Here is a 27,415-nt window from a genome sequence, read left to right as displayed (position 1 = left end):
CTAACTAGTTCACTTTTCCAAGTATTTTACATTGTTTTGCTCAGAGCATGTCTCCATTGTCTACCCATGTTTCATGAGCATTTTTCTGCAACTTTTTGCTACATATCCTTACTCTCCACCTCAAGTTCTTTTGTCTCTCAGACTTAGGTGGAAAGGAGATCACAAAAGCTAGAGCAGACACTACCTTGATTATTTGGGTACTCAAATTCACTTGAAGCTAAAACAGTAATGTTACCATGCAAAAGACAACAGACTAGAATTGAATCAAGGTTACAGTGTATAAAGTATGATACTTGAATTTCCTGGACTGGTTCCGTGTAAACAAAGCCACAGAGTAGCTTTGTTTGACGTTTTCATAAGTCTGGGACTTCCAGGAACAGCAGCAACCTTTAATTTATGATTCAGCTAAAAGCCTATAATTGACAGATCTTAAGCATATGTGACAGCAAGGAATTTTGGACAGACTGACTAATAAAATACATGCTATTGCCATCTCTATATAACTGGTATTCTTTCTATTGAGAAAACATCGACCTCTTTCTGAAGAGCTTGGTTTTTTACATCAACTCACCATTTTGAGAAAAACGTAACATCAGTAGAGGAAAATCCTGAATTAATATTATCTTCTCATTTAAATGCTCACAGGAAAGTGTCTTTCAAAGCAGAATATTTTTGTATACATGGAAGTTCCTAAGATGATGTGAAGTAGCATTTTGACTCTTCAAAAAGACTATGTTTGTTGACATTCTTCCCAATTCTACTCTGTATAATCCATCTAGTCAGGTGTAAAAATCAGACCCACAGGTCTGTAGCTCCCTGGTTTTCATATTATAGAGCTATTTTGCTGATGCTACACTGATTGTTCTCCCTTCAGAAATCTTAATGGAGCCATAACCACCTTGCCATCAAAATGCAGATCTCTGGACCCTTTTGTTTTTACTTGACAAATCCTTCTCCCTCGTGAAGTTCTCCCATGGGCTTTCCATTCCATTCAAAGAAAGTAGTTTAGCTGTCCATCCACACAGTCTCTTGTCCTTTGGCCCTCAGCCTCTGCCTGGGTGAAGTTGCTGCACATGTTTGTTTCCAACCCTTCATCCTGCATGCTTGTACTGTGATGGTTCTTAGTGCTCATAACAGTACTGAAAAGCAGTGGAGACTCAAGTCAGCTGACACAGAAATGACATCGAGTCATCAAGTTCAGGGAATGTCCAGCCTTTCGGGATAATGGTGCTGCATAACAATGTTTTACCTTATGCAAGCCACACGATGCATACCATTGCCTTGGAGAGGCCAAAGAGCAGCAGTCCTGTGAACAACAGTGTTCTTAGAGGACTCCTGAGTTCCATCATGGGATGTGGGGCAAGTTAAATATAAAGCTGGTTTCCAGGAAAATAGGTGACTTCACTCTAAACAGGATCTGATGACTGTTTCTTTTCCTAGGTGGAACATCAGATTAAACAGTAGTTCCGACACCAGAACAGGCAGTGGCTCATCATGTGCTTGGCGTGCTTGACATGTCATCATTTTGACATGGTAACCACATTGGAATTATTGAGGAGCCAAATAGAGCTGAAACCTACGAGTTATCTGCTCCTAGTGTCGTTCACTGATGTATCCCAAAACAGAATTTACTATCCTTACCTAATTACTGGTATTTTCTTGACTAGCTTTCTTAATGTCTCAGTGGTAAAGACTCCCTTACCTACCAAAGCCACCTGTGTCAGATATTCACAAGTTTATAGTGAATGCCTAGGGACCCCTGGTGGCCTAGTGGTTAGCATGCAGGACTCTCACCTCTGCAACCCAGGTTCGAATCCAGCCAGTTCCCCAGGCAGATGGAGCCCGTTAGCCCTGTGAGGCCATCCATCTATGAGAAGGTCACTCTAAACAAACCTACGTCCTGAGGACCTCACTGCCATTGTCCAAGCTTGCTTGGCCCCGGCAGATGAACCTTAGGATTAAAGGGTGGGCTCAGTTCAGCGCAGGCTGTGTCTCACCTAAAAAATCCATTGCGCAGGCTGGAAAGGTAAAAGACCTTTCCCCAAATCTTCGTTCGCGAAGACTGGCCGTTATTATTATTATAGTGAATGCCTCACACTTTTTTTTGCTACGATTTAAATTCCAGAATTCTTCTGTCCACATTGACAATGGTGACCAGATTATTCTCTTTTGTGTTAGAAAATAATTGCCATGTACTCTTCAGTTTTTCTTATATCTTAGGCCAAAGGATCTCTGTTTTTGAAATCTTTCATCATAGATCACTTTCTCTTTGACTCTGATCACTTGCACTGTTTTGGGCTTTCTCCAGTTGGTCCATGTCTTTCCTGAAGTATAATGCCCCAAAGAGACCAAGTTCTCTACCTGACATTCTAATAGCGCTCAGAAGAGGAAAGCATGAGAGCTATACTGCTATTTATAAATCACAGCATTAAATTTGATTATTTCCACCTAAGTGCAATGTATCATGTAGCTTTTTCATTCCACCACTGCAATTTCTCAAGATAATGTAATTCTCACTTTGAATTACGTCTTGCAAGACATTCATGCTTGCACTTCTTTCCAGCTTTGTCTCATCTGCAAGCTTAATAAGACTGTTATCCAGATTGTTAAGAAAAAGTTGAATAAAGTGAGAACAAAGAAAGATTCCTCAAAAACCCTAATTTTGTGATATGACAGTATCAAAATAAAGGAAATATGTTTAAGATATGCATTAGCATATTGGGTTTTATGCTATTTTCATTTTCAAAAGTTTTGTGAAGAGTTTAATTGATTTTAGATATGTTTTGGGGTTTTTGTGGTTTGGGGTTCTTTTCTGTGAGTTGAAGTTAAATTGATTAATTTATTTCCAGGCTCTTCTTCCTCTGCTTTCTCCCCTCTTTTTCTATAAGGCAGCTGTAATTTTTTTGTCCTTTCCCAGTCTTACATGTTTTAGCAGTTTTTCACTGATTCTCAGGTAATTGCTGATCTGATGAATTCACCTCATTCTTAAAATATCCCAGGCTGTAGTCTATCTGGTCTAGCTGGCTTGAGAGCATTTCTTAATGCACTCCTGTCCTATTTCTTGCCTGTTTTACACTGAGTACTTAACCCTTTGTCATCAGGGTCAATTATGCTACTGATGTGCCTGCCTGACATGCATAGAAAGGTTTTAAATACTACCATTTTCTTGAGCTCATCGGTTATGTCATTGCCTTGCCTCCAGTTTCAAAAATAGCCAGGAAAAATAATCATAATTTTCCTTTCTTTTCTTTATTATTAGTGCATGTTACCTTTTGAAGTGTTTCCTAGCTGTATGTTGGGATTTTGACTTAGTTTTCTAATTGGATCATAAACATGTGCTGTTATTTTACATGTTTTAGAATTTGATCTGATTTCCACTTCTCAGAGGGAACTTACTGAGTTTCAGATCAAATAAAAGTTCCTGGATTAGCTAAACTAATCTCTCAGTACTTTTCCCTTCTGATAGGAATAGCTTATGTTTTCTGCCACAACAACTAATTTTTCCTTTGATGTTTTGTTGACTTGAGTTGGTGGAAGTTTGCCTACTTCGAGTCCGTGATCATCTCCCTTTTTTCCTATTTTCTTCCTTAGGATTGTGTACTCTGTAATTTCACAGTCGCTGTCTCCAAGTTGCCTTTCATAATTCTTTTCTGAAACAACTACTCTTCACTGCTAAGAAACACATCCAGAAGAGCCTCTCCTCTGTTTTTTCTAATGAAAGAGAAATGGTGACCAATGCTTTTCAGTATAGAGCTTGCTAATTAATTTCTGTCCTGATGTTTCTTTTCTTACCTGTTCTTTGGACAGTTAAACTCTCTTGTGACTCTTCAGTTCTGTGCTTTGAGTATTGAACGATTTGTCATGTTATTAATGAAAAAGACTTCCACTGCATATATGCTCTGTTATGTGGTTCGGTTTAATGATAGCAGCAATTGTGTCCTCCTCTTCCTTCACTGTCACCCAGAGGCTTTCGACAAGTCCAACTTCCTCCCCTGTCTGGAGCTCAGCACCAGTGCTATATCCTTTACTGTTAGATAGTCCTATCTTACTTATAAGTCTTTTTTTTTAACAACAAGGTAATTTTTGTGGTCAATTTTTAGATATCCTTACTCCTCTTGTTGATTTCCTGCATTTCTTCATGCTTTCAACTTGGCTTGTCACATTCCTCCCCTCGCCACACATTTTTTTTTTTAATTAAATTTGTTCAAATTTGGTTTGTGCACTTGAAATGTCCACATACAAACAGTCATATAGACTGAACACATGGTATATAAAATTAAATCTAAGCATGTAACTTTTTCCCTGTTCTTCAATGGCAAATTGAATATGAGTCAGCAGTGCCCCGGCAGCCAGGAGGGCCAGCTGTGTCCTGGGGATCGTCAGGCACAGCATCGCCAGCCAGTCAAGGGAGGGGATTGTCCCACTCTGCTCTGACCTGGGGTGGCCTCACCTTAAATATTGTCTGCAGTTTTGGGCAGTGCAATATAAAAAAGACATTAAGCTATTAGAGAGTGTCCAAAGGAGGGCAATGAAGATGGTGAGGGGAAGCCGTATGAGGAGCAGCTGAGGTCACTTGGTCTGTTCAGCCTGGAGGAGACTGAGGGGAGACCTCATTGCAGTCACAACTTCCTCGTGAGGGGAAGAGGAGGGGCAGGCACTGATCTCTTCTCTGTGGTGACCAGTGACAGGACCCAAGGGAATGGCCTGAAGTTGTGTCAGGAGAGGTTTAGGTTAGATATTAGAAAAAGGTTCTTCACCCAAAGGGTGGTTGGGCACTGGAACAGGTTCCCCAGGGAGGTGATCACAGCACCAAGCCTGACAGAGTTCAAGAAGCATTTGGATGATACTCTCAGCCACATGGTGTGACTCTTGGCAATGGGTGCAGGGCTAAGAGTTGGACTCAGTGATTCTTGTGGGTCCCTTTCAACTCAGCACATTCTGTGATTCTGTGATTCTTTGAAGATGTTTTTAAAAGATTGTTATATCACTGATCAAACAGACAATCAGGGAGAAGAGGTCTTTTATCAAAATTCTAGGTTGAATTGTGCTTTTCTTTGTCATTGTGTACTTTAGTCTAGTGCAGTTTAGATACCTGTCCTGAGGTAATTTGCAAATGCAATGTTTAAATGTCTTCAAACAATGGCAATAACATTTACCTGATGTGGTTTTGTTATTTTGTTTTTAATCATAACAATTGTAACCCCAAAGTGGAGCACCAACAGATGTGTCCTTTCCAGTTGCCTTTCACTGTACTTGATAGCATTCCATCCATCCTGATGCTTGTAAACAGATACTTAGATATCCAGCCAGCCCAAACTTTTGACACAGGCCACATCTAGAAATAGCCTGTACAGAAATAATCCCCTAAACTATTTGACACAGCCAAGAGGAGGGCCCCATTATGTTGTGACTTGTGCTAGTTGCTGTTTACTAAGAACTATAATGACTTTAACCCCAGCAGTTGTGCTCAGATAAGAGAAACTGTCACAAAACTGCCTCTTCCTATTTTCATAAATTCAAAGTTTTACTTTTATAACTTTGAATTAGTAGTTTTCAGCTATTACTCCTGTTGCAGACATTGGCCTGACATGACCAGGAGGCCAGCAGCCGGGGCTGTCTTTCTGTCTCACATGAGGGACTCAGGATTGAAGGCCTGTTTGCCTCTGCCCTCAATCCCAGATCAATCCATGCCTGGCCAAAGCCTCTGCATAGGAAAGCTACTGGAGCATTCCTGTTGCGTACTAGAAGTTGAATTTAAAATCTGAAACAAGTCATTAACTTTCTCAAGGACAAGGAAATGTGAGGGAAGTTTGTAATTCTGGAGATATATCTCATGCGAAAATATAACTTCTATTACTTGTGGAGCACAGGCACTGTTTATGTCACCCTGCAGAGGAAGTGAAGGCTCAGTGCTGGTGTTACATAGCTGCTAGAGGACTGGAACCTTCAAGCCCCATCCAATTTTCTGCAGTGGAGGAATAGCTGGGAAGGATGGGCAAGGTCAGGCAGACCAAGGACTACAATAGTAAGATTACTCTCTTTAATATATACATATTTCAGTGGTTTCAACAAAATATTGTCATGCTATATATCTCCTCATATGTTTGGGCTGCCTCATTTATTTTTTCCTCAGACCTAATGATTGTAATGACGTTTACAGAGACAGCAAAACTAGAAATGTGTGTTAAGTTTTTAGTAACTGTTGAAAAGTGAAACACAGAGATCCCCAAAGCGTAGGATCATATATAGAGCCTACATGCATCTTGACTTCTAGGCATCATGAGATACAAGTACAAGATTGATGTTCTTCAGCATATCCCCTGCAGTTCATGTGCAGGGGTTTGGTCCACGATTTCCAGCTATTTTCTCATCTAGACATCTTGAACTCTCTCAAAGACCACCTTAAGCAATGCTTCATTGAGATAGGAGCATCAGAACTCAGCTTTTCTTTTGGTTATGAATATTCATCTCATTTCATGCTTAAATATATTCATGGCCAGCAAAAATCCATTTCTTCATGAGTCAAAATTGTCCTTTACCTGAAATAACTCACTTCCTTCCCAGTGCTTTTCCTGGGTATATTGATAGTTACTTTATTGCCTCTTTGCTTTGACTTTGATTTTAGCAGGCTGCTTTAGTCCCTTCTCAGGTAGGAGGCTGATACAATAGTCAATTCTAGTAGGAATGGAGATCCACCTGATTGTGCTTAATTTTTCTAATAATCCTGCTGCTGACCTGCCCTAAAAGGACCATTTCCAGTTCAATGCAAATATTTTTGTGTTTTCTCCTTTTTGTTTGCTTTGTTTTGACTTGGATCAAAACCTGAACATTTTGAAATTTCCAGTGAACTGAACTTCTGAGAATGTAGAAGATCAGTTGTCACTTTAGTTCTGCTACCCTGGGCCCCAAGCCTGTGACTTTGACTGGAGCAGTGAAATGCAGGTCCTTGTCTCCTATTGGAACTGGCTGCCCTGGAATTAGAAAATCTGAAATTCACATCAGTCCTGATGTAGTCCATTTGCTGAACCTAGTGTGAGCAAAGTGCCTGGTTTCTGGGAAGCTCCCAGCAATCCCGCCCCACCTTGGGTTCTGCTGAGGCTCCTCAGAGCCTACATGGTCCAGATTACACATTTCAGTGTGTGAAATGCACTGTGCAGTGAATTGTCTTTTTTGTGTCATTAATACTGCCTATCTCTGTATGAAGTTCCTTGTCTGGTACATCTTTCTGCCCAAAGTCCTTTCTTTAGAGCAAGCCACAGCCACTATAGTGCTGGGTGGAGCTGGGGGAAGAGGCCACTGCTACCCGGGAACACAAGAAGACATGCCACCCTGAGGAGCAGGACAGGCAATGCTAAGGGGAGTATGTTCATGTGTGTATGTGTGTACCTTGATTCCCTAAGCATTGCTAACAAAGCTGCATGCGGTCATCACTCCCTTTCTGATCTTGTACTAAATCCCATCTTCTCTCTTATTTTGACAGTATTTTCAGTGTAATGCTAAATAAAACAGGAACAGGCAATGAGATTGCTCAATGAGCCCCATATAAACCCCATCACTTAACATGCCCTTTGGCAGGTTTTGACCTGAATCAGCAAGTCCTGAGTAATACCAGGGGTATAGCACTGGCTGGGAACTGTCTCCAGTAGAAAGTATGGAGATGACTAAACTGCTGGAGCTGGCTTCTTGCTCTTATACTGTCCTCCAGCACTGTTCCAGCAGTGTCTGAATCCCTGAGTAGGCAACATGGTAGACATCAGGGGTATGCAACACATTCCCTCAGTTTCACGCTATGAAAACACTGGTCTGGCAGATTGAAACCCGAGCCTTCACACAATTTTAGCTACCACAAAGAAATAATCATTATACTATACAAGTGCTGGATGGGGGCCCAGAGGAAACCATGGCCAAAAGCTATGTAGTGTGGGCATTGCCCATCTGTGACTCGTTCTGTTTCATGTAGTAGTATAGATGTAGCCACGGTCATCTGCCTACTTGAGCTGTCTCTAATTAATTTCCATAACTTAAAACTTAGTAGGATGAAAACAAGGGTTTTTTTTTTTTAATTTTACTCTATCCAAGCATTTTCTGTCCATGTAAACCAACCAAAACCTCTATATAGAGCCAAAGCGCTCAGCTTTTAAATGGTGCTTTGCATAAACTTCTGAGTTTTCCTCACACTTACTGATCTCCAACCACAACCACCCTGCCCCCCACCCAGACACAGCGTTTGGAGATCACAGTTCAGAAATACAGAGTTGGAATTAAAATTACTTAGAGCAGCAATCCTCATTGTCTCAATTGCTCCTTTCAGCTCCTGCATCATATATCAAGCCTCACTTTTTGGTCCACATAAAAGAAAAACATTAATATTTATATATGTTAATATTTTTTCCAGATCTTTGCCAGCCTTCTCAGATCCCACCTCTCTCCTTCCTTGCTTTCAGCTGCACAGCTCTACTTCAGTTCAGGTTAATGTTTTCAGAGAAGCTGAGGCTCCTTATGATCATTCCCAGCCCACTCTTGTAACTGAACTATAGATTTCAAAGATTTGCTGGAGGAATAGTCTCTTATCTGGTAACTGATCCAATTATTTGCCTCTGCATTCATGATTGCAGTACCTTGGACTCATAGGCTTTTCTGTTATAGGAAGCCAGTTAACTCCTTCCTTATTACATGGTGGGGAAAACTATCTTCCCCACTCTTCAGATTTATTTAGTGTCTTGCAAGTTTTTTATAGGTATATGATTTAAAGATACATTTGAATAAGTGTGTTAGAGGAAAGAAGACAGGGAAGATATTTGCCAAAAGCAAAACTTTCATACTATTCTGAATTGACTTGTTCTTTTGTATCATTAAAATAAAATCCATGAATTCTTAATGCTAGAAGATGGGTACTGTTCTGAACTCTGCAGTTTAAAATATTGGCTGTTCCTTATCTAACGAGTTCTAATAAGGGCCACACCATAGAGCCAGACCATCCACATACTCATGAAAGCTTTGCTATCCACAGCAGCTGCAGCAAAAAATGCAGCACCTAAATTCAAGCAGAACAGCCACTACACAAAGGTATTACACTGAGCACTGAGACATTTACTTAAGGAGATAAAAAATTAGATGGGTCTTTGCTTGCCAACATTTGAGCTCCCTTTCCACAGCCTACAGCATCTGGTCTGAGAGCACCAACTCCAAGAATGGACTTGGTGTCTGATAATCAAAGCAGGACTGAGAACTGTGATGAGCTCTGAAATCACAGGGCTATGGGACTAGAGGGAAAAGAAACAAAACATTTGTGCCAATCTCATTTGCATAATACTGATCAAGTCCTTAAGTCAGTTTGATTATGAATTATACAAATAGAAAAACTAAGTTTACATGTATACACAATATTATATATAGCAGAATCTGATCCCCATCTGCCCCCATTGGGTGGTAATCATCACACTTCTTTTTCCAGCAAAATGAAGACCATGATTATTGTTACAGAATAAAATCAAGTCTAATGAGAAAATTTGTCATTAAACTAAATAAAAAACAAATATTGATGTTAAACTGTGCTTTCATTAATAGCAGAATGAGCAAATGCATGCTATTATTTACAGTTTTGCTGCTTGTTTTCTCTTGCTGTTTTATTCATAGACCTTGTGTTTTTGTTAAAATGAGAATGATAAACAGCTGCAGAGTGTCCTGGATCACAAACTGAAATGGCCTCTTTCAAAGCATGTGAAGCCAATAAAACTGCAAAACCAGGTCTAAACTGAAATCCAATGCTGACAGAGTAAGCCTGAAGTAACCTCACTTGCTAATTTTTTACCTAATTACATCTGATTACAGCAGATGAGAATGACTTGATTCCTACTGATAGCAGTGGAGTAGTTGCACTGAATTTCCTAATCCTTTCTCCTGTTATTATATCCTGGATCATCACTGTGTTGCTCAAAAAAGAGCAAGTAAAAATTTGGTATGATCATTGTCTTTCTTACCATTTTTAGTATTAAGCTCTCCTTTATCTTCTCTAGAGCAGGCTTTTGTCCCTTCTCCCTCTGAATGCTGCCAGCTCAGTTCATGGTTACTACCTCTTCTCCCCTTCTCCATTTACTTATGTATCTAGAGATAGAATGGAAGTCCCTCAGGACATTAGACTTGGAAGCCTACAATGCTGTTGTATCTTTTGCTGCTTTTCAACTCTCTCCCCATCCCTAAATTGCCTCCTATATTTCCCTATCATTTAAAAAAAAAAGTCTCCAACTTCCTGTAGTCTAGCCTAACAATGCATTTTTTAATATCTTGAGCTAGTAAGAGCAATGTTTCCCTTATTTGTGCATTCTAGTTACTTATTTATCAGTGTCCTGGCCATCTATAGACAACTGAAAGTGCAGAACAGCTGACTTCCATCCATTAATGTAGAGTTTTCATTCCTTTTTTAAATCAAACCTTCAGCCTTGAGAGAGATGAGGCTCTGCTCTTCTGCTTCAAAGGCAGAACCCATGAAATTTGTGCTGAATGTGAAACAAAGCTTTGAAGAGCAGACATAAACTGCTGCTGTGACCATCACAATACTCATTCTTTTCCTCACTGTTTCACAAGCATCAAAAATGGGCTCCACAGCTAGGACTCAAGCCAATCAGGGGCCCAAAACTGGTTAAAAAAGGGAATTAGAGCTGATACATACCAGTTGTTGGAAGCAGCGGGACTTACTAAAGGTATGCCATGACCTGATGATCCTGCCTGCAGGGACAAAGGAAATGTTGGTCCTGTGTATCCTCTGCTGATTTTTTGTGCTATTCCATAACATTCTGCTTATTTCACAATAAGTTAATGAGCCTACTGTGTTGCAACTTCACCCTAGAGCTACTTAATACTTTGGGCTGTTTGCTGGGGTGATAAATACCAGCAGATCTCCCAGGTCACCAGGGTTTGTGACATGACCCCTGATTGTGATCTGAGCAGTGTCTGGTAGTAGCATGAGTGCACCTCTCCCAGACTCTGTCGTGTGATAAAGGCACATCAAGGCCATTTCAACAAAGGTCTTGTTTCTCCAACTGGTCACTTGTTCATCATCTCCCTGTTTTTCCATACCAGAAGCTATTCCACGTGATGGTCCTACAGCATCTCTGAGAGTTATTGTGAGGGAATGGTTAATACCTCTGGTGAAGGAGAAAGCCTCAAATGGTACATGTGTAGGGGATTGGCTGTTTAACATAATTTTTGGATTTGACTCCACTAGGTTGGGTGATTCAGTTCACCCTTCCTCCTTTCCCAAGTGTTAGGTAACCTTGGAGGTGAGTCCTATTCACACTTATGCCCCACATCACCACTAACAGCATTTGGCTCTGGCCAGTAATATTCCATTAGCATCTGAGATCTACGACAATAGGTTTCACTGTAGGATGCTCTATTCAGAGTCCCATTGCTCTGTCAGTGCAAAAGAGATTTTCATCCCCTCTGACTAGACAGGTCTTTGATTTCCTCCATGGTGAGGAGAACCCTGCATAAAGATTCAGGAAGTGAAGCAGAACGGGCACAGTGGTCCATAACATAGATCCTATCCTCAGCCTGAAGAAGACCAAACAAAACAAAACTCAGAACCCACCAAAAAAAGCCTACATTAGCAAAAAAAGTGAGCATAAATGGCTTTCTGATTGTAGTTTTGTTATAAAATTGCTCATCACTAACAAAATCATAGAGAAAAGCCTTCTTTTCTGTGTGCAGAAAGGTGATATGCCTTGAGGTACAAAGCACTTGGGATGTGAAGGAGGTGTTAATGGGTGACTTGCTTTGATTAAGTCAGCCTGTGAACTTTGAGCACTGATTTCTTAGGCAATCTTCAAAGACTACATGCCCTCTAGATTCCTCTGAGTCAGGCCTTTACAGGGAAATGTACTTGTCTCTGTAGTGAGGAGTTGTTGTTTGCTCTTCAGTAATTCTTGCTTTCTACTCATCTTGCTGAAACCCTCATTAGTGCCTATGATCAGCTGGCACCACCATTCATTTTCCATTTTAATGTTTTGCTTGAATTCATCTGCCTTTCAGAGCTCTGCTCATCTCTGAGCACAAAAAGGCTCTCAGTTCTTTACTACCTGAAGGGAGTAATTACCATTCTCACAGCCTCTGGATCTTCAGCCATCACTAGTGCCTAAGGAAATTTCAGGAGCATGGGCTAGGACAAACTCTGTTCCCTATCACACAGTTACCCCAACACAGTAAGTTTTCTGATATTTTTGTTGCAAAGCCTCCGTAATGTGGTCTGTCTGCAGCACTGACACAGCTGTAGTGTCAAAGTGCAAATGCCTAACGTTTTTCAGTGCACTTAACCTCATGAGGAATACATTTCCGATGCAGCAAAGTCCTCTCTCCGTGCTCCTAGATGGGAACTGAGACCTTAAGAGGGTGAGATTTAAATGTTTCATCCTCTGGACATGTTTGTGTATCCCTGCTGCCTGTGGAGAGACCCTTAATAACTGCGCAAACTAGAACATCAAAACATGAGTAAGATCCCATCCTGAATTTCTTGCTGAAAACTGCAGAGGAAGTAGTTTATGATTCAAGGAATTGCGTGTGAGTATTTTGCAGCCCAAAAGAATACCAAAGGTGTTGGTGAATTTTTCCTATTAATATTTCCTCCTTCTTGTGCTTAGTTTCAAGATACAACTGGCATATTCCGTACTCTGAAGAAAGACTTATTTTCCTTTGCAAGTATTGATAAAAGACCAAGAAGGTACCTCTCATTTCAAAAAGAAGCTAGAAGGACATTCAAGCCATCATTTAAGAAATGACAAAAAAGAATAATTGATTTTATTGGATTGCTTTCTTTTACAACTGGTTGGTCTCTAAGCAAAGAAGATGCATGTGGCAATGACAGAGCTACTCCCACTGCACTGTCATTGTAATGCATAAACAAATATACAGACCAGGTTTGTAAAGAGGAGCTGACCCTAAAACAGCAGCTGAGGAGTGTAGGTTAAAGTCACAGGCAATCTCTAGCACACCTTGAAAACTGAATGCTTAACACTTATAATTGGCGTTGAAATTGTACCACACAATAAACTGAAACTAGGCCATAAACTATTTTGGGGTACAGCAGTAATTTTCAAGATTTAACCATTTAATGATTTTTCCCTTTTTGAGGTGGATTTTGAGACAAGAGGCAAGGCAGACATCCCTGGGCTCCAGCATGAGGACTTGCGCATGAACACCAACCTCATGGTGTCATTGAAATCTATGACTGTAGTAATTTCCAAGGCAACAGTAGCAGCAATCTCATGACTGTACCATAGTAATCTTCCCTGACTAAAAAAAGATTGAAAAACTGATTTTTTGCTGATAATAAGATTGAGATTGAGCAAACTGGGTTTTTTTGAGAGTTGTCAGAGATTCTAGGCATTTCCTCTTCCAAATACTGTGCTTCAAAAATACAGCAGTACAATAACACTTGTCCTTTACGGGTGCCCATGTTGAATATGGCTGCTCAGATGAACAGTAAAGTTCAGAGCACAAAATACAAATATATTTAATTCAATAAATTCAGTAAGTAAACCTCCAAGTTCTCAACTGGAAGGAAGAAAGTTGTATGTGAAAGAAAGCACTTGATTGTTGCAATGGGGACTGTTCCATTTGGGATTTTATTGGATGGCACATACATGAACTGTCTTTACAATTGGTTAAAATAGTACAGAGACTGTTTAGCTTATTTTAAGTCATAAATCCCAAGAGCCTTTGACAGAAGTGAAACAACCCGAAACAAACAAACAAAAATACATCATCCCCCCAAACCAAAACACACTCTGGAGAAGTTAAAAGTTATTCAAAGCCAGACTTATATGTCATGCATGTGCCAACTACAGGCAAAAAAGATTAGGCTGAACCTTCAAACTGAAGTTTCTAAAGTTTTGAATGCCTAGTCTTGCAAGTCAGTGAAATTAATTTTCAGAAATCAACTACTGAATTAATATAGAAATCAACTTATAAATTTCTGATGAATGACCTTCAAACGATGGGTAGAAAGAGTCTTTTAAGAAGTCAGCTTGCAACCATTTTCGAAAGAGATTCTGTTAGAAACTGTTCCTTAATACAGATTTCAGGAGGTCCGTTTTTTTGTGGGGTTTTCTTTGTTGTTGTTTTTTTCAGAGGAAGGGCAGTGGGAATATCAGCCTTGCTGTCTTGCTAGTCAAAGGAAAATAAAAATATCTCTCCTGTTAGTCTTCCTTGGCAGTAAAAGACCTGGTAAAAGAAAACTGAGTCCTGTGCTATTCTTTTCATTGAGGCCATCCTAGCTGCAATCTGTCTGTGCATTCCTCTGCTGTTTCTTATTCAGAGTATGCAGTCTCATACTTCCTGAAATCTCTATATCTACAGCTGCATCTTCCCAGGTACTGGGTTTTTAGTACTCCTAGGTTCACTTTTACAGTAAGCCTTCTGCACAGCAAGAAAAACACATCATTGCAAGAACAGAAGCTTCTCCTTCCTTAGGGACAACAGGCAGTGACCTTTTTTACCTTATTCTCACATACAAATCTAAAGCTATCTGTTTCAGAAACTAGAATTCAATACAAAAGAAAGCAACAAAAAAGCATATATGTGAGATTTGAAATACACTTACAAAATGTCCACATTCAGTGACTTATCTTGCCTTATAGGAATTCTTCTGAGGATACTCCAGTGGAAGTTAGATGCTATAAGAGCATGTATAGACAAATTATTAATTTCTACAATATCAATATGCTCTAAGATCTCCCTTCCATTAACTTGAGCTAAAGCATATTTTATCCTCTGGAAATTTCCATAGGTTCTGTCAAACACTGTTGGGGGGATATGGACAAGCTACACCTTTTAACAATGATGTTAATAGCAAGGACTTACTCAGAAATAAAGAGATGAATAGTTGTTCCTGATGCTGCCATTTGGTATCTTCACGCACACTCTCTAAATCATGGTAAACATGCTCACTAAACATGCTCTTCTTTTCAATCTTGACCAATAATATTACTGCCCCTATATTGTTTTTTCATTTCAGAACTTCACTTCCCTCATATAATACTGTTTCTGTCTGGTTGGATATCCAAACACAGCATGTTTTCCTTTAACCACATCCATAGTACTCTGGCTTGAGGATCAACGTAAATAGTAATTAACTGAGCCAGGGTAACTTGCATGGGTGCAATACAAAACATCCCCATAAAAAGCCTTGAAAGAATATTGCAAAAGGATTACTTAACCCTTTCATTAGAAAGAAATCTGTCTTCCTGTCAGATTAATTAATCTTAATTTAGTAGGCATTATGCAGGTACTTCAAAACACCTTTGTATTCTTAATGTATATTTGACTAGGTGGTTTCCAGGCTGCAAGATAAGGTCCAAAGTCATAAAACCTTTATACGGATTTCAGTGGGGTTGGATCCAGCCACAAAACCACACAGCCAGGAAAACAGTTGCAAATGCAGGGGAAAGTACTACAGCGACAAATACAGCTCAGACCAACACTCCATGCTGCAACCACACGGGTCTCATCTGAGAAGAAACTGTGCAAGATCTGTGCAGTAAGAGTCTCTAAAAATGCAAAGAAATAATTCAGCATTGAAGGTATTGAGCTCAACTCTAGGTCTTTTCATAGAAGATAAAGATGAGAGGGAATTTTATGGCTGGCTAGACAGTAACAATTATGAACTGACTATGCTCATTAACACTTATAAGAAGACAATACAAGCTCTATCAGTTCCTTCTGAAAGCATAAGAAGCTGTTCTTTAAGACTCCTTCTCAGAAACCTGAGAAATAAGGCACAGAAGAGTGAGGAGTACCTGCACTGGTCAAAGTAGTTTGAACAAACATAACTTCAGTGAGAGGACAAAGAAACACAATAAAACAATAAACCAGTTAGAGATAAAAAGTTAATCTACAAAATAGGTTATGTCATTATTACTAACCTTCTCTCATGGCAGCAGTCCAGATGTAGGCTAACCTCTTTATCCAAGCTAAGAAGTATGTGAAATAGTCAAGCTCTGCAGTATGTGGAACTCCAGGGCATGTATTGCTGGGTAAAAGGTAGCTTTTGTTATTTGTACTGCTGCTCTTCAACTCTACCACCACTCTTGCTGCCTTCCTATCCACAGCTGTCATCATTGCCAGAGCACTTCCTCAACTGCTGTTGGTCTTCAACATGTGAGCTCTTTCAGACCTTCCAGGAGACTATTTCAGTGCTTAACTCTTGGAGGGAATAAAAACTTACTCTTCAAAAATGGAAAGTATTGGGCATGATTTTTACTTGTCTTAAGATCTTTCACTCTACCATTGCTGGCTGCAGTTGCTGCCAAAGCAACATTTGTCTATGGGAATATTTGTCAAAGATTTCATTTCTGTAAGTGTCCAGACATGAGCTGCAGTCCTACAATCACTTCAACTTGATAATTTATTTTTTCTCTAATAAAATTATCCTAAGTTATTGCACATCTGGCATGTAAGTAATGTCTGGTACAGCTGTTCACTTCTCCTCTATGTCAACAAGTGGGACCCCTGGTGGCCTAGTGGTTAGCATGCAGGACTCTCACTGCTGCAGCCCAGGTTCGATTCCTCGGTCCCCCAGGCAGATGGAGCCCGTTAGCCCTGTAAGGCCATCCATCTATGAGAAGGTCACTCTAAACAAACCTACGTCCTGAGGACCTCACTGCCATTGTCCAAGCTTGCTTGGCCCCGGCAGATGAACCTTAGGATTAAAGGGTGGGCTCAGTTCAGCGCAGGCTGTGTCTCACCTAAAAAATCCATTGTGCAGGCTGGAAAGGTAAAAGACCTTTCCCAAGACTGGCCATTACTATTATTATTATGTCAACAAGTGCCAAGACTTGTGGAGTCTTTTCTCAAACAGGTCCCTGCTCAGATTGAGTACTTTGGTAGCTATAAAGTATTTCTACTTCTGTTTACTTTGTACTGAAGAACATCTCCAGTAAGGAGAACAGTGAGCTGAAATTTCCTTTCAACATTGAATTTTTCTTCTAATAAATTTTGTATAATTATTTCTGAAGACATTTTCTGGGTAATAGAATACAAGGGCATAGTGAGATTTGAACCCCATCCTGCTAAACACATATACCATCTATTTTCAGTTACTTTGATTGCTTGCTTGATACCCAACACTTACATTCAAGAGTCTAAATTCTCTGTAACAGCCTGTGGAGGAATGTAGGTATCTTTGAATCGTGATTCTTAGCATGTAAATTAGACATATAAATTCAGAATATGTAGTCACATCTTTTATAATCTACAGATCAAAAAGAAAGGTATTTGCAGGAGTACACTGCAGGAAGGATATCTAGCTCAGAGACAATGTAGTGCAAAGTATCAACAATTTCTCCATGAGGAAACAAGCAGTCTTTTTTAGCTCTAGCTTAATGACAACAAGTTTTGACCTCATCTGCCTTGCACAGAGCAACTATAATGCTTGCTGTAGTGCTCTGGATGGGCTTGTTGTCTTTGGCATTGCATGACACAGTGAAAATATAAGATCTAGCATGTGCCCTGATGCTGCATTGAAGGCAGCAGTTCCTCCTAGAAGTCAGAAAGTGCTGAGACTCAGGTACCATAAATAGGAGCATGGAATGAGTCTTCAGAGAAAAAGGACATGGAAGATGATGTTCTCTGCAGGAGCCAGCCCTGTCCCCTGGGATCAACATTGCTCTGCTAGGTTCTGACTTGTTGCTGGACTCAACACTGTACTAAGCCCAGGCAGGTCAGGTGTTACATGGGTTTGCATTGAACCTCACAAGCTTCTGGGACCCAGAGAGCTTTTAGATGGAGTGTGTTTCCACATGGTACTCTCCAAGAGTCCTGGTCTTCCAAATGAGATCAGGAAGCACCTGACCTGGATGGGCTTGCTGGCAACCAGGTTGAAGCTGCCAAGATTTTTTGTTTCTAGTCTATTTAGCTGCAGGATGGTGGTCACACTGGTCCAGGAGGTAAACTGGTGTGAGATAAAGTGGAACTGTGCTTTTGCCAGACCTTAGCAGTCTTTCCATAATTCACATAAATAGTCTGTAATCCAGATAACTGATATTTGACTGTTGCCAGAAATACAGATTCTAGTAGTTTTCAGGCTAACAGATTAAAAAACCCCATGAGGGTAGACTGCATATTAACTAAAAAAAAATAACCTAAGTAAAAACAAAAGCAAAAACAGGAGAAAATCTTAAAATACTATCTTTATCAAAGATGAAAACTTAAAATTTGGTTAATGCATCTTGAACTAAAAGAGGATGTAAAACAAAGTTCTGTCAGACCTGTCCCATGAAAAAACATTTTCTTTCTAATCTGAAGTATTTATAATCTTTTATAATCAAGTGCATTTTCTATGGAAGTGATATGCACCAGAACCTAGAGGCAATCATTATTCCTCCAATAGAAAATGAAAATATTTTGACTCTTCACATTGGTTTAATGCAGAAAAAAAATCTTTATTAAAGTATATATTTGTTGACTTCTGCTTACATAATAAGTAAGTAGATATTAATCACAGCAGTTCTCTTGAATTTTCTGGATGTCTTTTGGTGTTATACATGAGAAGACTGACACACTGACATTTACAGGGCACATATGTAAAGAATTCAACTTGAATGGCACACCTCGTCCCTAGGAAAGGGTTGCACTATTTTTTTTAAAAAGAAAGAATTGCGTGAAGTATTTCAAGGGATGAGGTTAACAATAGGAATTGAAACAGATAGCTATAAATTTACTGAAGTGGGGATTAGTGCAGACTGTGGTGCACATTGATTCCAGATTGCAGATTTGTGGATTTTCATTTTATACCAAGAAAACAACCACACTTGACCACTGAGGATATGTTCCCTATGTTCTGGGTCTCCAGCTCAAGACAGCCAGAGTCTGAATTTCTAGATGCTGAGAAGTCGGTACAGCTGAACCCAGCAGATGCCATGAGTGGTGGGTGGCTATCAGACAGATTTCAGGCATCTCCAGTGAAGAACTCAGGTAATGAAGCACTTAGTTTAGAGACTGCTTCTGTAAATGGTGGGATAAATATTTATAAAGTTTACAAAATACCACATCAAGGAGCCGAGGTGGCCCACTCCTTTATGTTTGTAGGCTACTCAGATCCTATGATAACAAACATCAGAGAGAATAACTCATTTCATTTTGGATACAAGGTTCAGATTACATAAAATAAGCATGACGAAGTCACACAAGTGACAAAAATAAGTATTGTGACATTATGTCATCTACTCAGCACTTCGCATTCACAACAGAGAAGTACCCATTCTGGGGGACTAAGGAGAAGGTCCAAATTGTTTCCTCTGAGCAGCTAAGGGACTTGTTCAGCTGAAAAACAGAAGTGCTTGTGTTTTGCCAAATCACATTCTTTATCACTGTACTACACTGGATGACATAAATGTTAAACAGACTTCATTTTGGCACTTCTTAAGTTTCACCAATTCAGAGTAAGTAATCAGTATTATAAAGAAACAAAAAAGCTGCACCCTTACATATAATCTCAACCAAAAATGCTGCATAGTTAACACTAACTGCCTAATTCATGTACTGTTACTTCATGTAGCCATTTCAATTAATTATGTTGCTATGTAATTATATATGTAATATATATAATATGCAGTATTAATATATTGAATATTTTATGCTATTTTTATAGAAACACATTGATACTACTTATAATTGAATAGCAAATATTATTTAATATGTTTCTATTTGCTTTAAAACATTTTCCTACTGGAATACACACTTTACAGAACCAGAGATGTCTATATTTGACTAACTTTACTATTCTGCTTATACCAATGACTGTTCGAAGGCATTAAAAGAATCTTCATTTAAAGACAGAAAAAGTATCCAGAGAGTTATTAGGGATAAAAAAGGACTTTGCTTTCTAACCTCCTCTTTTAATTTAATCTGCATAATTCTCCATTAGATGTCATACAGCATTCAACTGACAAGACATTTGAAAGAACGTCTATTAAAATGAATGGTTCTTATCATATATATATATGTGTGTCAGTGTCATAGTATGAACAGTTACTGCCCATTTACGCCTAAAACACAAATGTTGCCCAAACTCTGCAGTTCTTATGATCAAGCTGAATTCGGGTCTTATAATGTCCAGGTGAGTTTGTATCTGAATATTCAATAACTACGTGTCTATAACCATGCAATATGTTAGTTCCTGGTGAAACCAGAAGAGGGAATTTCAAGACAGCTAATTTTTTTTTTAAGTACTTCTGCTCCAAAGACTTCATTTAAAGCTTTCTTCCAATTCTCCAGGTTTAGAAGAAAAAATTTCAAGGTTTAGAAGAAAATTCAATTATCACAGTTTAGAAGAAAATTCAACCTATGTATTCCAGTTATACTGCTGTTATAATTATCATAGTAACATTATTGATCATGTTGCTTGATAAAAAAATATTCGTTGGTCTTTTTTTCGTATCATGTATAGCAGAAAGAACTTGTATTTCTTTTCCAGAAAACATTTTGAGACAACTTCAGAGTCAACATCCTGGCACATAAGCGGCACCAAACTGCGCCCTTCAGATGACTGAGATTTTTGTCGTATGAGCACATTTTTTCTTGCAAGAGTTTGCAGATGCTTGATTGATACTTGTACTCATGTAATAAAAGTAGGACAAGACCAGAACAGGCATGAGTGTATTTTTCCACTACAAATGCTTTCTATTCAATTGCAATCACTCTCAAGACAGTGGAACAACTGCAGCACTAATTAAAAGAGGGATCCTAAAGTGTTCTTACAATCAATAGAAATAATTGCCATAGTCTGTTATTTAAATTCACACTTGTCGATCCTTTAACGCTACACCTGCTACATGGTAAAATATCTGAATGCTGACAAATTAATATATTTACATGATGTCCGAAGAAGGAACTTTTCCGGCAGATAGCAGGGCAAAAGGTGTGGTGTACTGCTAAGCGATGGCATCACTAGGATTTTATTAATAAATTGCAATGCACATCTTGGTATCTCCCTTTCTATCATTTTGACAATATTGCAGAGAGGTCTTCTTGTATAGGAGCTTAAATGACCTCAGACAATAAAACAAGGCATAGAGAAATGGATGGCAGCTGCTATCACTATATTCTCTGCCTAATCTACACATAGCATAGCTTTGTGAAGTTAACAATTGATGTGTTTCATACATAAGAAATACTACAGAGATCAGCAAAGATTTTTGGTTGGGTGGTTTTTAGGTTTTTGTTTTTGTTTTCAAAACAGAAGTATTTATAAGCACAGATTAATTGCATATAACATTTGAAGACAGAATTTGTTGTAATGTGTGGTGAATTGGTGACCCTTTTGCAAGACATGGGTTTCACTCTCTGTCAAGTGTGACATGGTCACTGGTGTGCAATGCGTACAAGGGTCTGACCCATCACAGGATCAGCAGGAGAGCTGGGCTGCCTGTAGGACAGTTACTACTGTGAGTGAGATGAAGAACAAGGTTTTACTTTCCTCCTGGCTGGAGATTTTATATCCTCTAAAATCTTAGTAGGGAAAATTTAAAAGTGGTTAGCACTGCGATAGTACTCACTAGAAACAAATACAAGAAATAAAGCAGAATAAAACCTAGGGTTTAGGTTCCTTCCTAAGCAGGCATGCCTAAGGAATTCATGCCTGCAGACTCCCTCACTTTACAGGCAGCCTTTTGGCTGGTAGTGAAGAAATAAAGACGCCAGCTTCAGGTGAAAGAGTTCAACTCCCCAGGTAGGCCAAGGCTTCATAAGGAGTTGATCATTGCTATGAAACACTAACATAGCTAATGAACCAATGAAACACATTTGTGCTATTTTTTTGATAGATGCCCTTTGCTGTGGCATATGGACCGCCCCTCTTGAAGGTAGAGTAGCTGTGCTTGTGGCTGTGTATGTGGAGTGGGGACAATTTAAATGTTTAGCTGTGGAGGCCATAAACCTTCCACAGACTCACGAAGTGTCTTATTGTCCTGTAGTCAGGACTATTAAGTGAGCACCAACATGTTTTCTTAACTCTTTGGGGAACAATAAATGATGAGGAAACTGCAGAATAAAACACAATTTTCCATTATTGTGCTATTTAAAAAATCATCTCAAGGTCCTTCAGAGTTGCTAAAAATCCATACTTGCACATCAGAAAACTACGGGTTTTTTGAAGTGGTTAATGTATTGTCTGAACATGTTTTGAAGCTGTCTTAAACTCTCACAGAATACAAAGAGCTTCTGTTTGTATACTTGATCTTTCAAAAAACTTTAAAAATTAATATTTGTGTTTCTCTAATATGTATGATCACATCTTTACATGTTAGGAATAAATACAAAGAGATATTTCAAGCAGCACAATTTTCTTTTACTGTGCATAATACATGCATGTTATTTTGTGCTGTGGATTTCATAGAGAGAAGAGGCATGCTTATATTTTTTGGTTTTATGTGACCCTTAGCTCTGCAACCACACTGCAACCAATTACTCCCATTATCTGAGATTTCAAGATGACATTTTGCATATTTGTAGTCTTGGGAAGAAGAGGAGGTTATCAGGAGGATAAAAAATGTTGCTGATTATGAGAAGAGGTAACATTTAACCTGATGACAGCACTGAGCACAAGTACAAATGAGCTAAGCCATAGTTGAGTGAAAGCTTCAGTTGCAGCTGGAGACACTTGTGTATTAGATAAAATAAGCAAGAAAATCAGTCTTGAATATTAAGGACAGGCTGGTATAACACTATTTCCTGAATATTTTGGCCAAATTAAAAGATTATTATTTTCTCTAAAACTAGGAAATTGTAATATGTTTAAATAAGGTTGACTAATACATGTTATTTCTATGAAAATCTAACCAATAATACTGTACGTGCCTTTGTCTGGCACTCATCAACTGCAGATTATTGTAACCTAAAGAATGAAACTTGTGATTAAAACCCTTTCATTTATACATAAGACCAGTTCTACACCTTTGTAATATCCTGCCACAGTTACAGTCTTTTCTTAATCACTGCAAGCAGTTAGAAATGTTCTTGTCCAGCGGTAACATGACGTCTGTTTCTGTCTTCAGTCTGTTCCATTCTTTTCTCTAGTTCTCCCATTACACTGTTCCTGGATTATTTCTTATCTCGACTCATTGCAAGTAGAGTCACAGGCTTTGAGATCCATGGGACGACCTCATCAGTGTTTTTTCTTAGCAGTACAATAAATGACTAGTTTATATTAGAGAAGACATAACTCTACAGACACCACTAGCTATATAGTGCAGAAAAAATCAACGGCATGTGTTTATTCTGGCATTGCATATGTACAGAGAGAGAGAAGAGAATGGCATCAGATATTGAAATACCACACATGAGATTTAGGCAAAAATGGCTTAGTAATCAGTGTCCCAAAAATACCATTTCTTCCTCACTGGAAATTGATATATCTTGTTTCTATACTATCTTCCTACCCCAAAATGGAAACAAATGTTCAATTTTAATTTAGAATCAAGAGTTCATTCATTGCTTATTTTGCTGTTACCTGTTTGTCTGGTTGCATTTCATTGCATACATTAATTTTTTAATTATATCTCAATTTTAAGATTAAACATGTAAAATAAGATTAGAGAGCTTATCAAAGTACTTAAGAGAAGTCTAAGCACTATGGCCTTTCCGTTTGACTGGTACTCCTGTTTCAGAAGAAATTACTTCGAATAGCAGTAATAACAGAGGACAATGAGTTAAAAAAATAGTTAATAGGGCAAATAGGAAACTCCTGAATTTTCCAGTAGTTACTTAAATGACTTCGGGTCAATCACTGACTCATTGCACATCCCCTCCTCTTCTTCTAATATAGGCTCTTTAGAGGCCTCCTACTCTGTGTTCTTATTATTGCAAGGCTTCTCTGTCACGTTGGGTGTCAGAGGTCACATAGGATTGAACTTACAGTTTGGGATGTGTGGGTTCTCTGAGACCAAGGACCACAGAGCAGTCAGAACCAATGATTTACTAGATACCAGTTTTTCTAACTTGCTAACAGCAACTGAAGAAGCAGAAACAAGGACATCCAAAGCATTAGCTATTTCAATTAGAGATAAAATAATGTCACTAATTAATGACAAATGTCATATCAGCTTGCTGAACACTCAAAGTCTTCTGGTAGTAGTGTAGCATTATGTAGGCTTGTAATTAAGATAAACTGGTATTTATAATTTGAATGAAAGTTATTTTGGTCTAGAAAAATTAACCTACTAATTATTTCTGAGACAATAACCAAATCAAACGCAGGTATTTAAGGTCTCATTCTGGCCACTCAGTACCTGAATATTGCTTCACAAAATAACCTGAGTATTATAATCTGATGCAACTACCTTGTTGTTCAAGTAGTTAGTAAGCTCTGGAAAAATTCTCAATATCCTTTCCAAACCTCAGCTAAAGAAAACTACGTGGTAATGTGAAGATTAATAGCTGAGTCTCTCAGACTGGCATACTCAAAGCGTATTCCATTTGCTAAGATTTGTCACAAATTTTTAAGACCATATTCCTAAAGCCTGGTAAAATGCAGACTAAGGGTTTTTAGGAGTTGCACAGACTACAGTGCTGAGTGTACAGAAGCAACACACATTATACATCTTTGATTTCACCAGTTTAGCCTCACTGTAGACAAGAGTAATAAGGACAACATACATCACTGAAGTCAGAAATAACTGGTGTAGTTTATGAAGGTTTCAAAGGACTTGATGATTACAAAAATGTGAAGCTTACAAAAAAATTATTCTTTAGTATAGTATACTATACTAAAATATAGTATACTATATATTAAACTTGATGTGTAAAATCTCCCGAAGAGTTTAGTTCTGGTTTTATGACAGATGTGTTATAAATGTATTTGGTAGTATAATGAGAGAATCCAAAAATAGAGCTAAAATTAGAGCTCTGATAGAATGTAGCTCTTCATGATGAGGAATACAAAATATTTCAGATTTACCAACTCTTCTAAAAATTAACAATTCTGAGGTAAAGTGACTTAAACTAAATCCCACCAAAACCAGTTTCAGTTTCTACAGAGAACATCAGTTGTTTATAACTATAGATAAGTAATTTTAATAATTTTTTGGTAAATAAATTAAATCTAGATTTGAAATATTAATGAAAATGAGATTATTTCAATAAACAATTTTGATTGGAAAAAGAAGCATGAAAGAAATTTTGAAATTGCCACAAATGAAATATATGATTTCAACATGCCTAAATCATGCCTTTTAACTATTTTAAATTTGGGATGACATTATGTGTTTACAAACTGATTCACTTTTTTTCAAAAAGGAAAAAAATCCAAAGAATGTTTTATAAAAAGGACTAAGTAGGCAGAGATAAAACAAGTTGTTAAGATTGTGGATACAGATTTTGAAACATTTGGTGTTGATTCGAAATTAAATTTTTGTGTTTTCTTTTATTTTGTAGGAAATCAGAAATTTTTTTTTGTTTTTACCCAAATAAAATCTCTTTTATCCCTTTCTGCCTCTCCAAAATTTCTTTCTGACATAGAGAGAAAGTTGTCAAGATGGGAAATTTAGATCTGAAAAGACTTAAAAAGCACACTTGAAATATTAGATTGAACAGACACATTACAAGACCTTCGTGAAACCCAGGTACTCCTATTTTCAGTGTGTAGTGAAACTACAGCTTCTATATACCTAAGATGAAAATACTCTAGTAATGTTTAAAAATGTGGATGTGCTGTAGTGCTGCCAGGGTTTTTACACAGAGCATCAGGGTTAATTGAACCGAGAAATTCACAGCATTTCTGAACATGCTTCGTTTTTCAACAGTGACCATTTATGAAAGAACTGGATTTACTAATGTCAAGTGTACTACACCTGTGAAGGCCCACCATGGACCTTAGCACAGGCAAAAAGATCCCCAGTGGGTTCCTGTGTTGGTTCAAGACTAGTTAAGTGTTGGATCTAACACTGCTAACATCTCCAGAAACTGACTTAGAGAAAAAAATTTTAAGATTATGTGATTATCAGGTAAAAAGATAAATTTGTTTCCTCAAATGCAATATCATCACACCATCTATTTAACCACTGTTGTCTCTGTGCAAAGTGGAATGCAATTATGAGATAACTGAGAGGTTGCTTGTGCTGTTTACCGAGCAGACTAATGTAGTTTTAAATGGTATGCATTTCATCTAGTTTTCTTCTGGAAGTAATAGGACACATCATATTTATATTTTCATTTTTTTGCTGCTAATCTTAGAGTAAACAGTTATGCACAAACATAAATCTAAAATTATTTTCTCCAAAGGAAACTTTCAGTGGAGAAAGAGGAAAAAAGAAATTGTAAAAATCAGATGTCAAATTTCTAGGCATATCACAGGATTGTCACAGAAAAACAGAATTTAAAGGCCTGCTTTTTCAACTTCTTGTATTTTTCTGAAAAACAAATATATTTTGATCTACAGAGATACTTTGTGTTTTGTAGATTGATTAAAACTTCCCCCATCCAATCCCATTTCCTCCTCTCACCATCTGTAGTGCAGAAGAGAAAGGAAAAAGAGCATTTTAGAGTTGGAGAAGGGAGAGACAGATACAAGCAGTCATGACATGTGTGCCAGCCTCAGCCCCAACAGCAAGTCAGACTGGACACTGTGGTTTAGTGGGATAAACTGCAGGAACACAGTCCCTCCTGTCCCCCTGGCCAAGCCCTCAAGATGAGGAAGAAAGTTTCCTGATGGGTTCTTTGCTCCTGAAATGCTGGGTTCAGATTTTTCGTGCTTTCTCCTGCGGCCCCCAGTGCTGACCACCATTAGGTCCAGGTTTCCTATAGAAATCTCCATCCTCCTACCTTTACTACGCAGCTCCAGGCAAGACCAACGGCGTATTTCCTGTGGCAGCCACAGAGCCATGCGTCTGTCCTGTGCCCGCTTGGGGCCTGACGGATGGAAAGTGGTTCCCGTTCAGAAGCTGCACAGCAATGCTGGAGTGCTGCTGGACCTGAAGTAAAAGTCTTGAAAGGGGTAAAGTATATCACCTTGGGCTCTGTGGCATGTTTACATGGGTTCAAGGGTTCCTGACCAAAGTTGGTCTCTGTCCGCCTGACCAGAGCAGGGGTGAGGGAGATATGCCCTATCTGTATCCACCAATGTCAACATGTCCCCTGCATGGCCTTGGAGCGGGGACAGGTTACACAGTGTGACACAAAGCAGTTATTTCCTCTAAGGGGCCCTTTCCTTGGCTGCTTCTATTTTGATACGAGGAGTTAGAAAAATAGGTCATTTTCTCGAGGATTTATGAATCTCCTCAGCTTTGCAATCACTGCTTGAGTACTCTCTGAATGACATCAGGATTATATTTCTTGCAAGCGGAGGCGTTGTCTATGCAATGAGACTGGCCCAGAGGCCCATTCCAAAAATCATATTATTTGCAAAGTGTTCTCAGTTGTTCTTTTGATT

General features: G+C 38.6%; 1 protein-coding gene across 4 annotated transcripts in view; it reads right to left on the bottom strand.

The window, feature by feature from the left end:
* Positions 1-27,062, bottom strand: part of GHR (growth hormone receptor) — a 164,917-nt gene extending 137,855 nt beyond the window's left edge. For 2 of the 4 annotated variants that reach the window (XM_027709240.1, XM_027709243.1), the window contains exon 1: positions 26,809-27,061. The gene's annotated coding sequence lies outside the window, so the exon portion shown is untranslated. Of the gene's footprint in view, positions 1-10,669; positions 10,726-26,808 lie in introns of all 4 variants that reach the window. The other 2 variants (XM_027709242.1, XM_027709245.1) reach the window with 2 other exon arrangements.
* Between the last annotated feature and the right edge of the window lie 353 nt (positions 27,063-27,415).

The sequence above is a fragment of the Neopelma chrysocephalum genome, unplaced genomic scaffold (assembly GCF_003984885.1).
Source record: "Neopelma chrysocephalum unplaced genomic scaffold, ASM398488v2 Primary Assembly neopelma1_96710, whole genome shotgun sequence".
Lineage (NCBI taxonomy): Eukaryota > Metazoa > Chordata > Aves > Passeriformes > Pipridae > Neopelma > Neopelma chrysocephalum.
This window is presented reverse-complemented; position numbering and strand designations above follow the sequence as displayed.